Genomic DNA, 16,707 nt, shown 5'->3' on the forward strand with positions numbered 1-16,707 from the left:
CAAAAAGTATAGTTTAAAAGGTGCATTTGCAACTCTGATCACAGCAGCCTTGTCCACAGATCTACTCCCCTCCTTATTAAGCCAGTTGTTTGTTCTTCACAGCTTGGCAAAGTGAGTGTAGTAGACTGGTACTTCATTTTTCTCTAAACTTCGGTGTATGGAGACAATAGTGTAAATTCCTAGCCTACTAAGTGTAATGGATGATCAGGCCGAGTGTTGGATAGCTAGAAAGGGGAAGTAATTTCAGGACCCATTAATGGCACAGCTACAACTCAGATTATACTGACTGTGGCTATGTAAAAATACAAGCCCAATGTACCAGGTATGATAGATTATACTTTGTAGAAATGATCATAACAATGTTCCCAGTCCAGATGCTCTTCAAGAACTTTGCCTTTCCCCATTAGGAACTGGAGTCTATGACTCCTCCTTTTCAATCCTTGTGGGAGAGATTCTACAAATAGAGTATGATAGAAGTGATATGTATGATGTCCAAGGTTAGGTCAAAAAAGGCAATCTAACTTCTGTTTGAGTCTCTCTTGGGATATTCATCCTCGAGAGAATAAGGCTACTATGAGTAAGCCCAGAACCCATGGGGCCCATGTCAAGAAAAAGACTGAGGCCCAAAACCCTGAGTTAGCCATGAGACAAAGTCATTTCAGAAGAGGATCTTCCAGATTCCAGTGAGCTACTATTGGGGAGGGAATATGATATGATTTGAATGAATGACCTTTCCACACTGAGCTCTGCCCAAACTGCAGATTTGTAGGCAAAAGAAATGATTTTTTTTAAGTCATTAATTAGGTTTTGTAGTGGTTTGTTAGACAGCTATAGAAAACCAAAACAGCAGGTCTTCCACATTTTTAAGAAAAAAACTAAAATCTAAATGTTCAAGTGAAATTTCTAAATTTTATATATTAGCAACTAATGCTACATTTAAAGTACTATCTGCAAGTCACAAAAAACATTTTTAGGTCATTTTAAGCCCTCTGGTAACAATTGACAGTTTACACAGTATCTCAGTTAATTGTCACAGTAATAATAAAGCTGCCAGATAATTGCTATTACATTCATTTTTAGATAACCCAAGAATCACTGAATAAACCAGTTCAAAGTGACACAGCTGGTAAGAAGTATAGTCATGATATGAACTCAGCAAAATCTATCTGCTTTTCCCTATACCATACCACATTTTTAAGCTTAATATAGAAGACAGATTATTTCCTGATTCTTTTAATCCTTGCATATATAGTTTATTTAGAATTAGTCCCAAGGTGACTTAATTTCTTTCACTCTCTATCGTACTGGAGCTGTTTTCTTTTTCTTATACTTCATTTCCCCCAAACCCCTCACCTCCAGCTTCAATATTTCTCTTGGGTTCAAGAAAGAAAATAATAAAATAAATAAATAAATAAATAAATAAAATAAAATAAGCCAAGGAAGGTGTCGATGACTCTTCAATGATTTGCAATGAGACAGGGTCATGGTGTGGGAGAGTCATGCAACCAGCACTGGCCAAGTTAGAATAGCATACCTCCTAGCTATCACTGGGCAGAGTTTTTCATGTCTTCAGGATTGCTGTCTCATGATTTTTAAAATTTATTCTTTATAACCTATTATCATTTCCCAGATCCCTTTTGCTATACGAGTTTAATCAAAATGTGACCCAAGATTCAATATCTGGAAGTCTGTGTCAGTATATCTATTTACGTATAGGTGAAAGACACAAAAAGACGTTGTGATTGCTGTTGTTGGGTTATTTTGGGGGGTCACCTTTGAAAAATAAAAAAGGGAAGACAGTGAGAGCCACCATTATTTCGTTGGTGATTATAAACCAAGAAAAAGGCAGAAAGGCCTATCATTATTTTTTGGACAACTTTATCTTGGGACAAACTCAACTGGATCAAGAAAAACTTTTATACTTCAAATATAGTGTGATAAATTGGCTTTTATAATAATGGTCTTCTTTTCTTTTTATTTTTTTTTCTGTCTCATGTATTTTATTTTATTTTCTGTTTTATTTGATTTTATTTCTTTTCAGTGTTCCAGAATTCACTGTTTATGCACCACACCCAGTGCTCCATGCAATACGTGTCCTCCTTAATACCACCACCAGGCTCACCCAACCCCCCACCCCCTCCCCTCCAAAACCCTTAGTTTGTTTTCTTTTTAACTATCTAGATACTTCTTTGATTCTTCCTTAGTGCATTTTATTCTGGTTAGTACAGGTCTGAAACACATTTCAAATAAACTCCTCCAAAAAGTTGATCTTGTAACTTCGAAACCTACCTAGTGCAGCTTGTATCATTTTGGTACAATTGAACTCACAAATCATGGGACATGGTTTTTTGAACTGACTGGAGGTATGGGAACCCAGGATTTGGCACTGGTACTACTGCTTTAACCTGGAAAATTCCCAATATCTATGAGATTTTCTACTTGTAGTAATGGATTATAACAGTTTATCCACAAGTTGTTTTGAGAATAGAACAAAAATATGTCACTGTGTCAGTCAATAAAATTATTTGAAGTAGAGTCTTTGCAAATTCAGAGTGTTATTATGCTTTAATTATTTTCTTTGAAAAAAGTCTCACATCAGAGGCTATTTTATATTTCTTTTCATTAAAACATAGTACTTCACAAATAAGAGATTTTTTTTGCAACTCGTCTCAAATTCTGCTCAGGGAAAAATTGGGTCTTGAGATTTGAAGAAAACCAAGTCTTTTGTTTTTTTGTTTTGTTAAGAAGATTATTGTGTGATAACATAAGTTTGTGAATTATCTGATCATATAGCATCAGTGTGGAATGTATTAATGTTAAGTAAATATACACATCTTCTCTCTCTGCTCCATGGGAAGACCTGTCTCCCCCCTACTACATTGTGTTTGAACTTGGTTGTGTGACTCAGACCAATGGAATGGTAAGTGGACATGATACATGCTACATCCAATCAGAAGATTTAAATTCAAATCATGTGTGTGGTTTGACTCGGTCTCTTGCACTTCTGCCCACCATCATGAGAAAAGCCTTCTCCAGGTAAGCACTGTTCCTTCAGCCTGGCTCACAGAAAGATGTACATATGCACCAGATCTATGCATGACTGCAGTTTCTATCTGAACCAACACAGCTGACCTGCAGACTTGCAAGAAATACTTAATTGTAAGCTATTAAGATTGGTGGGGGGAGGTTGTTATGCAACATTTTTGTAGTAAAAGCTGATTAATTCACATATTAAACACCTTTTTATTTACAAGATTTCTCGGGACATGTATTATGTTAATGACAATTGTGGATCTCAAAATTAATTGGCCCTATACTAGATTTATGGGTTCCAAGGAAACACTATTTTAAAATACAATTTTTATCATGGCTTTTTTTTTCCCCCCCTACATTCTGTCTTTTCAAAAGTGGAAAGGTTTAAGGTTACAAATCCTATTTTGATACAATTCAGTATTAGCCGTGGCTTTATTGTATGCTAACATCCCCTAATATAGACTAGTAATCTAATATAGGAGTCCAGAGCAGTAGCTTTGCTACTTCAAATGCAAGACAAGCCTTGCATTTAAATCCCAGTTTCATCACTTAGGAGTTAAGGAACCTTGGGGAATTCATTTTCATTCTCTGAAACTGAATGTCCTTATTGGTAAACTTGAGATCATAATAGTGACTACATCATGAAATTGTAGTGAGAATTAATTGAAATAATATTTTGCACAGTGCCTGACCCAGTGCATTAACTTAATAAATAGTAGCTAATACCACTATTTTTAAAAGCCCGATTGTATAAAATTCTGTTTAGATAAATTGGAAGTAGAAAAATAGTAAGACTAAAGAATATAGAACAAGTTGATTTTTATCAAAGAACAGATTATTCAGGAAAAATTATCCTCTCTATCATTTGAGAGTCCATTTTTGACTGAATTCATCTTTCTGGTTTCCAAGTTACACTTTCATATTATGGAATTCAGGTTTTCCTAATGTTTACCCTTCTCCACAGACAGCCCCCTGTTCCCTCAATGCAGGGTAAAAGCCAGGCAAGACAGTGACAGTTGGTATTCTGCCTGCCTTTACTTACATGAATGGAATAAGCACCCTGCCTGTAGCACCCCAGGTGGTTCCCAGAACTCCCCATTCTTACAAACCACCTGCCCAGGCCAAATTAGCAATTTCTCCTCCTATTAAAATCCAAAGATGGAATTTGGAATCACATGAAAAGTTTCAACATTCCAAAGATTGAAATAGAGCTTCTCTAACCCCTGCTATGATTACTCTGCTTTAAGCGTTAAGAGGAAAGGATCTTTTAAAAGGTGGAATAAGCAAAAGGGGCAAACAATCTCCTCTGTTCTTTCCTGGGAATTTTTAAGGCATTTCCCCAAAGAGCCCTGCAGGCCCTCTAACTTTCCAAAGCTTGTTCATTGTGCCAGAGAAGCAAATATACCTAGAATTGCTCATTGGGGTAATATTTAAGTCAAGGCTAGATTTCAAGCTCAGTTTAAGCACAACATTTAATTTTTTTTTTTTTTTTGAGAAGAAAAATTTGCCTTATAAAAATGTTGGTTTTCTTTTAGAGAGATCCATAAACATGCCTTGATTTTCACAATGAGAAAAAAAAAAAAAAGAAGTAGGCTTATATTTCTAAATGTAGATGCCCTGAGTCAGGGTGAGTAAGCTAAGTGAATCTATTCATTTTATATATATTTATAACTCTTCTTACCGTACACTGAAATTCTCCAAAATTTCCAGTGATTCTTTCTCATATTTGGTACCATTTAAATCATTCCCCTCCTACAAACAAGCAAATGTTAAAGTCAAAATGGTATGAGTAAATGGCATTGGGAATTTTATAAATTCAATATATAACATTCTGAAGTTTAAAAAATAGTTCTGAAAGCAGACACCCTAATCAACCAAATTATTTAAGGTAATGAGGAGTGATATGAGGCTAACTTCAACTCTTAGAGCTGATTTGTTAACACATTTCTCAATAACTAAAAGTGATGTCCCTTTCAACTCTTCTTGCTGGGAGGAAAATTCATAATGTCCATGCCTACATGAAGACAATGGAATATTTATAAGACTGTTAAGCAGGTGGCAGCTGGGATGTGTCACAGAACAGAGAATTTTTATGTGTGATAAAACATACATAATACAGAATTGACCATTTTGACCATTTGCATTCACATTGTTCTGTACCATCACCACCATTCATCTCCAGAACTTTTTCATCATCCTAAACTAAATCTCTATATCCATTAAGGAACAACTCTCATAGCCCCATTCCCCCAGCCTCTGAAAATCAGCTTTCCACTTCTGTTTCCATGAGTTTGTGTATTCTAGGTACCTCAAATAAATGATACAAATACCATACAATATGTGTCCTCTTGTGTCTGGCTTATTTCACTTAGCATAATGTTTTCAAAGTCCATCCATGTCATAGCATACATCAAAACTTCTTTTCTTAAAAAAGGCTGAATTATCCATTGTATATGATACCACATTTTGTTCATCCATTTATCGGTCAATGGACACTCTGATTCCTTCTACCTTTTAACAGAGAGATCCATAAACATGTGAGTAACGTTGTCATAAACATTGGTATACAAATACCTCTTGAAGTCCCTGCTTTCAATTTTTTGGGGGTGTATACCAAGAAGTGGAGTTGCTGGATCATATGGCAAATCTTCATTTAATTTTTTTTAGGAAACACCATACTGTTTTCCATAGCAGATGCCTCATTTTACATTTCCAAGATTATGCACCAGGGCTCCAATTTCTGCATGTTCTTGTCACCATTTGTTATTTTGATTTTTGTTTTTGTTTTCTTTTGTAATAGCCATGCTAATATCTGTGAAGTGTTATTAAAATTTTGATTTGCATTTCCCTTATGATTAGTGATACTGAGCATCATTTTAAGTGTTAATTGGCCATTTGAATATCTTCTTTGTAGAAGTGTCTATTCAGCTTCTTGGACCATTTTTAAATTGGATTGTTCAGTGTTTTGATTGTTGTCAAGTTAGCAAAATTTAGATGAATAGCCTAGTTGTGGTGGATTTGTCATCTCAAAAATTGTAACAAAAAATGGAGATAAATATTGTAATAGGTCATATTTTACTTCATTGTTGAAATGATTGTTGAATAAATACAATACATTTTTAGTCAGTGAAGGGAGATTTATTTTTCATGGAACTCATTCTGAACGAATCATGTACTTCTATATTTAGTGGAATTCTCCCCTTCCACAGGTATTTCTTTTGGACTCCTATAATCAGAGAACACTGTCAAGAGAAGTGTTTTCTTGTGGTATTTCTCCTCTCATCTCTTTCCTACCTTCTGTTTGCTCTTTTCTTCTTGCTGTGAAACAACAATGTTACCGGCAACAGGATCATTTCTATTTGTGTTGGAAGCAGACCTCCCAGCCCAGATGGGGTGAAATGGAGCCACATTCGGTATCCTCCTGACCACACAGAATTTTGTCACCATGCCCTGTACCATGCCTTCACCTGACTGCTTGTTCATCTGGGCCTTGGACAGGTCTCCTCAGCACTTAAAACCCCTTTCCCCCTGTGGGTAAATCTGTATCTGACATCACCTCACGTAACTGTGTGCTGATGACCTAAGGCCTGGCCTGGAAACTGCTGCAACTGCCTAGACTCCTGGTCCTTCTCTGTTGCACCCTCACCATTACCTGCACAAAATGGCTCATCTGAACCTCTGCCCAGCCCACTAACTCTATACAGCATCCAACAGCCTCACTAGAAATTTTAACAGACACATATAACCACTTACCCTGAGTCAGGCACTGTCCTTGGCATGTAATAGTAACTCATTGAAATCTTATAATAACCCTATGTATCCTATTATTATTCTCATTTCACAAATGTGGAAACTATGGCAAGGAGCAGAAAAGCAAATTGCCTGGGGACACACAACCAGTAAGTGGTGGGAACCAGGGAGTAGCTCCTATGACTTCTTAACCACCACTGCAGGCTGCCTTTGGGATTTGCTTGACCCCAAAGGAAACTTGTCCAAGTCCTTCTCCCTCCCAGTCTCAACACCTGCCACTCACCAACCCTCCCCCAACCCACTTTAAAGCAAGTCATCAGGAGGAATTATTGCAACTTTGAGTCTTTTTATCGAAGATACACTTTAAGGCTAAAGCATAGAACTCAGCATTAAGGATATTATTATATCCTTCTCTCAGCTTCATCCAATCTGCTGTCATCCCTTTTCCTCATATTCTTGATTGATGGACTGATGCGCCATTGAGGAATTGCTAAATTGAAACAAAACGAGATCAGGGTTGAGTTAATCTTACAGCTGATTTCTATGTAACTCTTGTTTCTCATGAGATCAGACTCACAAAGATGAACCATGAGGATGGCCGTATGTGGCCACAGACCAAGACAAAAATGCTCCAATTATGATTTATCTTCTTTTTTGGAGAGAAATTATTAGAAAGGGCAAACATTCTAAAATAATACAGTGATTATAGTCTGTGGTCAGGAATCTAGAATATTAATATGTGACAGCATCATAACTGAAAATCCCCTGCTAATTCATCACAGCTCCTATTTGAAGTTCCCTCAAATCACTAAATCCAAAGCCAAACCATGTTGTCCCAGATTCTCCTGCATTGAAGATCTTTGCAAGATGCCACAAGTCTGAATTTATCAAACCACAAAGGGATTTCAGTTCTTTCTCCCAACCCCCAGCTTGGAACTGAATCGCATGAGAAGGCTCCTAGCCCAACAGTGTGGACAGGTCACACCTGTCCTCTGGTGAGAGAGGAAAAAAATGAACAGTTTCAGAGGGATGGTAAAAACCTGGCCCCAGAAATAATGGTCATCTGAGGTACCAGCTGTAAAAAAGAGGGAAGGAGTCCAGATGGAAGGAAAAGGTCAAATGAGGAAACAGAGAAGGAAGGAGAGCAAGTATAGGCAGAATCAGTAATGAATAACAGAAAGGGTTGGTCAGCACCCTGCCATGAGTTACCTCTTAGTTAAACGCTTAAACCAATGTAGAAACTGAGGCACAGAGAAGAGTGGATGCAAGATTGCTCAGCAACGAGGTAGAGAGGGAAGTAAAGAAAGGGCTACTCTGCTCTGCAGAATGACTTCTGACACTACGGTTTGCAGTGTTGTTCTGGGCGTTGTAGCAGATTCTCCAGGGTACGTAACAGAGGAGAGGCGGTAACTGAAGAGAAGGGATGGCATCGTTATTATTGACAGATGATATAACTGAATTTTTAGAAAGCCTAAAAATTTAGTTACAGTTTTAGGATACCCAAATAAGGTGATGTTGCTAGATACAAAGCAAATACACCAAAACTAAATAGCTTTCCAAATATAAGCAATCATTTATTCAAAAAGGATAAGAACCTATATGAATCACATGAGCAAAAATACACCAAAAAAAAAAACAAAACAAAAAACCCACAAAAGAATGGCTTTAAGAATAAATGTGCAAAAGTAAAACAGAAACACCACCACAAAATTTGCCTGAAGATATAAAATCTTAGTAATTGGAAAACATAATGCAAGACAGAGGATGAGTAGATTATGGCACAAAGTCAGTTTTTCCCAAATGAGTACATCAGATGAATAACTTCCATTAAAATCTTGATGGAATTTCTTTTGAATATGTTAGAGAAATTTTTCTGAAAATAAAAAGAGACCAGAATAGCCAGGACTTAAAAAAAGGAAACAAACAAACAATACTGGGTGTGGTTCCTCTTAGCAGATACAAAATGCAACACCTAACAGTAGCTACCATGTGTAACCCATCTGTGACAAATACCATGCCATGACTTTCCTGAACTGCCACATTTCCCTTCCCCCAACAACCTTATGCAGAGGAACCACAAGTACTCCCTTCCAACAGGAGCCAGGGAGTTTGTGTACCACTTCACAGAGGCACACAGTTAATGTTGTATAGCACCCTCTAATTCAGTACCCACCTGCCATGCTTTGAGCTACAAAAAGTCAAGCCAGGTGGCATTGATGCCTAATCAACAATGAGTCAATGGACCAGAAATGAGTAGCCTGGATTCACTGTTAAAAAAAACACCTCATCCCCCCCAAGCAAAGAATATCTTTAAGAGGTGCTGAGCAATTACTTGTTTATTTTAGAAAAAGAAAGCAAAACATTCTCACATTATGTGACCTACTAAAACAAAGTCTAACAGGATTAAGGAGCAAAATGGGAAAAAACGTGGGGCACCCAGATGGCTTAGTGGGTTAAAGCTCTGCCTTGGGCTCAGGCAATGATCCCAGGGTCCTGGGATCAAGCCCTGAATAAGGCTCTCTGCTCAGCGGGGAGCCTGCTTGCCCCTCTCTCTCTGCCTGCCTCTCTGCCTACTTGTGATCTCTCTCTGTGTGTGAAATAAATAAAAAACCTTAAAAAAAAAAAAAAAAGAAAGAAATGGGAAAAAACAAAAACAAGTACAAAACAATCTCCAACACAGAAAAATATGTGAGAGGGATGCCTGGGTGGCTCAGTTGGTTGGACGACTGCCTTCGGCTCAGGTCATGATCCTGGAGTCCCGGGATCGAGTCCCGCATCAGGCTCCCAGCTCCATGGGGAGTCTGCTTCTCTCTCTGACCTTCTCCTCGTTCATGCTCTCTCTCACTGTCTCTCTCTCAAGTAAATAAATAAAATATTAAAAAAAAAAAAAGAAAAGAAAAATATGTGAGAGTCTAACCACTCTCATGTTGGAGAAATGCTTTCTATGAAAGAAATCTGAAGGGAAAACTAATAAGAAGATCTAATGATTCAAAATGTCAAAGATATCTTAACCAAATATCTTAAATTGGTTAAAATTGTAATCAAATATACATACTGAATGTAGAAAGTGCCCATATAGCCTAATAATATGTATCAAGCTGATTGAAAGTTCTTGTCCTGTGATTCCCTTTACTCTAAGGGAAGCCACCAGCAATGAGGCCAAAGATGAGAGGGTCTGCCCGGCAACAAACTTGGTAAAATTTGCTAAATCATCTAACTGGAGAAAAATTCCATAGGAAAAAAAGATTAACTAATTCTGGTGCATTTCTATGATACATAAGTTGCCATTAGCATGGTGTTTTCATGCTAATGAATTACATTTCAAAGAACATGTAGTGAATGGGAAGCTCTCAGGACAAAAGTTTGAGTATATGTACATCTGGAAAAGAGAAAAATAATTGTCAGATTATACACTAAAGTGTCAAAGATGGTGATGGGAGGGGGTGGGAATTACCAGAAAGTCTTCTTTTTTTTTTTTTTAATTTTATTTAGATTCCAGTTAGTTAACATACAGGGTAATAGTTTCATATGCGCAATTTTGTAATTCAACACCCCCATACAATGGCTAGCGTTCACCACAGGTGCACTCCTTAGTCCCTGTCAGCTATTTATCCCATTCCCCACCCACCTTCCTTCTAATGACCATCAGTTTGTTTTTTCAGTCTGTTTCCTGGTTTGTCTCTCTTTTTTGTCCCTCTTAAATTCCATATACGTGTGAAATCATGTGGTATTTATCTTTCTCTGAATGACTTATTTCACTTTGCATAATACTTTTTAGTTGCAGCCATGTTGTTGCAAAAAGCAAGGTTTCATTCTGTTTTTATGGCTGAGTAATATCCCATTGTCTTAATCTTCTTTATCTCCTTTATCCGTTCATCTGTCAGTGGACACTTGGACTGTTTCCATAATTTGACTATTATAGATAACACTGTTATAAACATAGGGATGCATGCATCTCTTTGAATTAATACTTTTATGTTCTTTGGGTAAATACCCAGTAGTGCAATTGCTGGATTACAGGGTAGTTCTATTTTTAACTTTTTGAGAAACATCTATACTGTTTTCCAGAGTGCTGTACCAGTTTGCATTGTCACCAACAGCCCAGAAAGTTTCCCTGTTGTCCATATCCTCGCCAGCACCTGTTGTAGAAAGTCTTACTTTTACGCTCTCTTTTTAATTTCTGTAATATTTTACTTTTTCACACTAAAAATAATCTACATTTGTAATTGGAAAAGGAGAAGAAATTTAAAACTAAAACACTAGATTCAAAATCGCATATCAAATATTACTATAAATTTTGGTTATTCATACATAAATGTAAATATATTTTTATTGTATTTATTTTATTTATTTATTTTTTTAAAGATTTTGTTTATTTATTTGACACAGAGAAGGAGAGATCATAATTAGGCAGAGAGGCAGGCAGAGAGAGAGGGGGAAGCAGATTCCCTGCTGAGGAGAGAGCCCGATGGGGGTCTCAATCCCAGAACCCTGAGATCATGACCTGAGCTGAAGGCAGAGGCTTTAACCCATTGAGCCACCCAGGCGCCCTTATTTTTTTTAAATTCATAGTAATTAAAAAAAAAAAAAATGGAATAGTGGGAACGAGTGAACAATACAAGTTTTCCTATGAAGTAGTGGTTGTTCTCTCGTAGTCCTTTTTTTTTCTCTTTTCTTTTCTTTCTTTTTTTTTTTTTTCTTTCTTGGTTTGTTTTCTGGGGGAGGGGCCTGCCACGTGGGTTGTCAGTCAATGATGTTTCCTGAGTTAAGTCCTCCCGCCCCCCTCAAGGGGGTGGGCTCTGAGGAAACTGGTTTTTTCCAGGCTTTTGTTCTCTGGCGGTTTCTGTGCTTGTTCACTTTTTTTTTTTTCTCTCACCTTGACCGCCTTTGATGGTTTTTGTAGTTTTAGAGGAAAACAAACCGCACCCTGATCTCTCTCTCAGAGAGAAGCCTCAGTCTGGGTGCAGAGCCTAAATAAGTTCCCCCTTGGCCATTGGCAGAGCAGGTTCCAAGTTGCAGACCCTGGGGGCGCAGGATCTTTTGCTTGCACCCAAAGCCACGGCAGTGGCAGCTGTCTGGGAGCTCCCAACCGCCAGAGAGGTTCCAAGCAGCGATCGCACACTGAGATTTTGCCGCTGGCCCCGGCTGGGAGTGCCCGGCTTGCGCACACCTCTTTCAGAGGCGGCTATGGAATGGGAGAAGATATTTGCAAATGACAGTACAGACAAAAGGTTGATATCCAGGATCTATAATGAACTCCTCAAACTCAACGCACATGAAACAGGCAAACATATCAAAAAATGGGAAGAAGATATGAACAGACACTTCTCCAATCAAGACATACAAATGACTATCAGACACATGAAAAAATGTTCATCATCCTTAGCCCTCAGGGAGATTCAAATTAAAACCACATTGAGATATCACTTTACACCAGTTAGAATGGCCAAAATTAACAAAACAGGAAACAACATGTGTTGGAGAGGATGTGGAGAAAGGGGAACCCTCTTCCACTGTTGGTGGGAATGCAAGTTGGTGCAGCCTCTTTGGAGAACAGTGTGGAGATTCCTCAAGAAATTAAAAATAGAACTTCCCTATGACCCTGCAATTGCCCTCCTGGGTATTTACCGCAAAGATACAGATGTCGTGAAAAGAAGGGCCATCTGTACCCCAATGTTTATAGCAGCAATGGCCACGGTCGCCAAACTATGGAAAGAACCAAAATGCCCTTCAACGGACGAATGGATAAGGAAGATGTGGTCCATATACACTATGGAGTATTATGCCTCCTTCAGAAAGGATGAATATCCAACTTTTGTAGCAACATGGGACTGGAAGAGATTATGCTGAGTGAAATAAGCCAAGCAGAGAGAGTCAATTATCATATGGTTTCACTTATTTGTGGAGCATAACAACTATCATGGAGGACAAGGGGTGTTAGAGAGGAGAAGGGAGTTGGGGTAAATTGGAAGGGGAGGTGAATCATGAGAGAGTATGGACTCTGAAAAACAATCTGAGGGGTTTGAAGTGGTGGGGTGTGGGAGGTTGGGGTACCAGGTGGTGGGTATTATAGAGGGCACGTATTGCATGGAGCACTGGGTGTGGTGAAAAAATAATGAATACTGTTTTTCTGAAAATAAATAAATTGAAAAAATTTAAAAAAAAACTAATGATGTACTTGCTATATGTTGGCAAATTGAATTTAAATAAAAAATTTTAAAAATCATCGTAATTATCAGAAAGGAAGCATGATTGGTAACTATTTCTTTCTTTCTTTTTTTTTTTTTAAGATTTTATATATTTATTTGACAGAGATAGAGCATGTGCACAAGCAAAGGGAGCAGCAGCAGAGGGAGAACCATGTTCCCTGCTGGACAGGGAGCCTGACATGGGGTTTGACCCAGATTATAAAAAGAGCTAAAGGCAGACACTTAGCCAACTGAGCCACCCAGGAGCCCACTTTCTATTTCTTTTTTACTAATTCTTGTACTTTCAAAATCTGATGTGTATTATCTTATTGTTTTAATAAGAAAAAATAAATAATGTGCTAATGTAAATACAAATCCAAAATTGTTCAGCTTTTCCGCTTCCAGCAAAGCAGATTTTCGGGTGTTGTTTCATGGCATGCACGAACAAGCCATTTCACATGCTTGTGTCTCTGGTTTAAGTTATACAAAAGCCATCCCATTTTCCCTTGTAAGGGTGTCATTTAAATGTTCAGGTGTAGGTGGGTGTAGTGTGGGTGGGGAGGACAAGGCCCCTTTCCCCAGCATCACATTCAGGATTAGTGGTGGCAGGTGGGTGGTTAGGAAGCCTGTGGGACAGAGCAGAGACCTTCACGGCTCAGGAGGACATCAGCAGAAGAATGTGGCAATTGGATATTACAAGAGCTTGACCCAAGGAAAAATTTCTGGACAGAGACTGTGTAGAATTTTCCCTTCTCCTGCTCTAGGGAGAAGGCAGCATTGCTGGCAGCATCTGGAGCTGCAGGTGGGACAGATTTGAACAGCAACGGGATGTGAAACTCTTTACTGAATATTTTTTTACAGTAATGTTCGTATTTGAAAACACAACTTCCTGCTGTAAGTTCTCTTCATCTCACCTGACGCAGCCAGAGTGAAATGAGAGAGGGCTGTAGGATTCTGTCAACAGTGAGAGAAGCACGGAAAGTAGGAGTAACTGTTCAGAAGAAGAGAGGAATGTCGATTTGCCCAGCACGTGTCTCTCCATGTATCAACATCCCTTTCCCTGCAGAACATGTTTTCCTACCTCCTCACACCCTGGACTCTTTTTACCGTCTTTTCTTTTCACACCATGCTAATTCATGCCTTGCATGCCTTTTTTTATCCCGCTGTGTGGCTGACAAACCTCAAAGTCAGTAGGTGGTCATGGAATTGTGCCCCAGATCCTGTAAGGGAAGTAGGTGTGGAGTTGACATGACTCAGGACAGGATCTTTCAGCACCAGTTCTGGGAGCTTCCAGATTATAGAACACACGTCCTATCGGCCACGAACACACAGGGGCACCTCGTTTGGGCCCCAGGCAGGCAGAGAGGCCAGACAGCACCTGTGTTCCACGAGGTGGCCTTCCTCCCCTACCCACGATCGGCAGAGCCGTGTCTGCAGACTTGGCAGCCTAAACAGGCAGGATGTTTCCAAACATAACCTGCCATTGAAGAGATCAGTGTTATTTCGCCTGCACGGGGGTGTCACTGGCAGCCGGTCTCTCTGACTTCGGCTGACACACCGCTGGAGCAGGCAGCCAGGCCAGGTTCGGCCAACTCAGAAGTCTGGCTGGGGTTTCCATGCCTCTTGTACACCGTCAGGAAAGAGCTGTTCTTGCAGATTGCTCATTAATTGGCAAAACAAACATTTTGTTCTCTAGTGTGATTTGGGTACCAATTCCAAGGCACAGATGTATATTTTTAGATCTTCTTATGTGACACTTGGATCTTCTTGTCATGCAAATTTTTTTCTTTTCTTTCGTCCCCTGGTGAAATATTTTTCTCACAAAACACCAAAACCTCACATAGCCAGTCCAGCAGGGAAACTGAACGACGAGGATGGGATTCTAACCCAGGCGTGCAGAGAACAATGGATTAGCAGTCCATCGCCTTAACCACTCCGCCACCTCGTCACTTCCATTTGTGTCCTCTTTTATATACGATTTAAAGATCAGTCAGAAGAGCTGTTTATTACCCCAGTCCCAGGAGAATAGAGGCCCAGTGGTCGATCTAGGGAGATGAAAGACTGAACAGCAGATTATTCAGGCAGAATGTTCCCCTCAATACACAGAGTACCCCAAGTGCTTTTACCCTTTGTAAATCTGTTCAGCTTGCCTGCAAAAGTGAAAGTATAAGCCTTTTTGCTTTCCATGGAAAAAGCAGGGAAATTAAAAGGGAGAGAGGAATAAATAATCCTTACTTTGGCATAGCTGAAAATAGATGTCTTCTTGGGTAATATTCTCATTCTTTCCTGGGTTATGGCGGAGGGTGCTTTTAAATATCCCCAGGCTCAGGCCATACCCAAGAACAATGAAATCACAATTTCAGGAATTTGAGCTTGTAGATAGCCACGGTGAGCAACCAAGTCCCAGAACTACCATTTTGTTAACCTTTCAGGTGCCCTGGTCTCTCTGTGTACATGAGTGTTTGGAGGGGCTGTCACCTCAAGCTGGCATCTGATTTGGTCCCTGGAGGAGGAGTGGCGTAGAAGGGCAGGGTCCATTCCAGCCCAGAAAGACACAGCAGCACAAGCACGGGGAACAGAATTTTGCTTTGTCACAGCAATCCTGGTAACTCCAGAGTATCTGCAGACCCTCAGGAGACTTCCAGGAGCCCCTCATGGCTCTGCTCACATCCCTGCCTGTGGGGAGTCTCTAAACGTCTCTGGGTGCATAGCAACATGGGTCATATTTGATCACTTCTCACTCACCCTTCACCTCCTAGAGAATGTCATGGCTATCAAGTACTGCATCTTTCCTGTACGTTCTCTACATCACCTATGTTTTAGGATCCGCTAAATATTTTTAAGGGAATGGGTAGATGAATTAATCAATTGATGTCAATATTACCCTGGTTTGTCATCAATTCATTTCAATTCATTATATGTTTATTAAGTGCCTTCTATGGAACTGGCCCCCTGGTGTAGACTCTGGAGCTATAATTCCAAATAGGAGGGAACCCTTGCAAATCTTTGGTGTCCAAAGTTTCCCCCAGGACCCCTCCACCACAAGGCTCCTCTGTCCTGTAACGTGCATGTTAATTCCCATTCTTCCTTTGATTTTCTCACACTGCCCCTCCCTCTCCATGGAAGATTTTGGACAGAGAGAAAAAAGTGTACTTGGGATTGAATCAGCTCCTGCAAATGGGTGCTGAAAGCCCTGCTTATTTTAGTGCACATGCTTTACACCAGGGCTACCTTCAGGATTCTCTCTTCAACTGGCGGGGAGTGGGGAGTGAGTACTTATTCAGAGAAGAATAGAATTTAATATAAACATTCCTTGCCCTCCCTCCCACCCTCACCCTCCAAAATTACCTGACACTGAGGGCAAGAACCTGGTCTCAGATTGTCTATAAAACCAGCTGTTCCAATATCTGAACTCACAGAACTGCCCTCCAGTTAATTTGGAATTTGGATTGAAATCATGTTCCAAGTTTTGCCCTAATTCAGTCAGCCAACAGGTATTTCTGGGTCCTTCATGGAGACCTGGTACTGTACCCTTAGATTTTATTTCTCTGGAGCCCAAAAAGGTGAAATCCACAAAACTAATTCATAGGTTACAGCAAAATGTACAGATTGGTGTATTCCCCTGCCCTGTGAAGACTCTGTGTACCTTCTCCTGCAGGATACACATTTTGTCTTTCCTTAACAGAACTTTGCACCCATCCAACATAGGTGCTTTCTTTGGCAGTAAATGGATTCT

The 16,707-nt window shown here is 39.5% G+C and overlaps 1 non-coding gene across 1 annotated transcript; it reads right to left on the reverse strand.

Moving 5' to 3' along the window:
* Positions 1-14,837: 14,837 nt before the first annotated feature.
* On the reverse strand, positions 14,838-14,919 carry TRNAS-GCU. The gene has a single exon. It is a non-coding gene; the product is annotated as a tRNA-Ser (tRNA).
* Between the last annotated feature and the right edge of the window lie 1,788 nt (positions 14,920-16,707).

This window comes from Mustela erminea, chromosome 7, assembly GCF_009829155.1.
Source record: "Mustela erminea isolate mMusErm1 chromosome 7, mMusErm1.Pri, whole genome shotgun sequence".
NCBI classification, from domain to species: domain Eukaryota; kingdom Metazoa; phylum Chordata; class Mammalia; order Carnivora; family Mustelidae; genus Mustela; species Mustela erminea.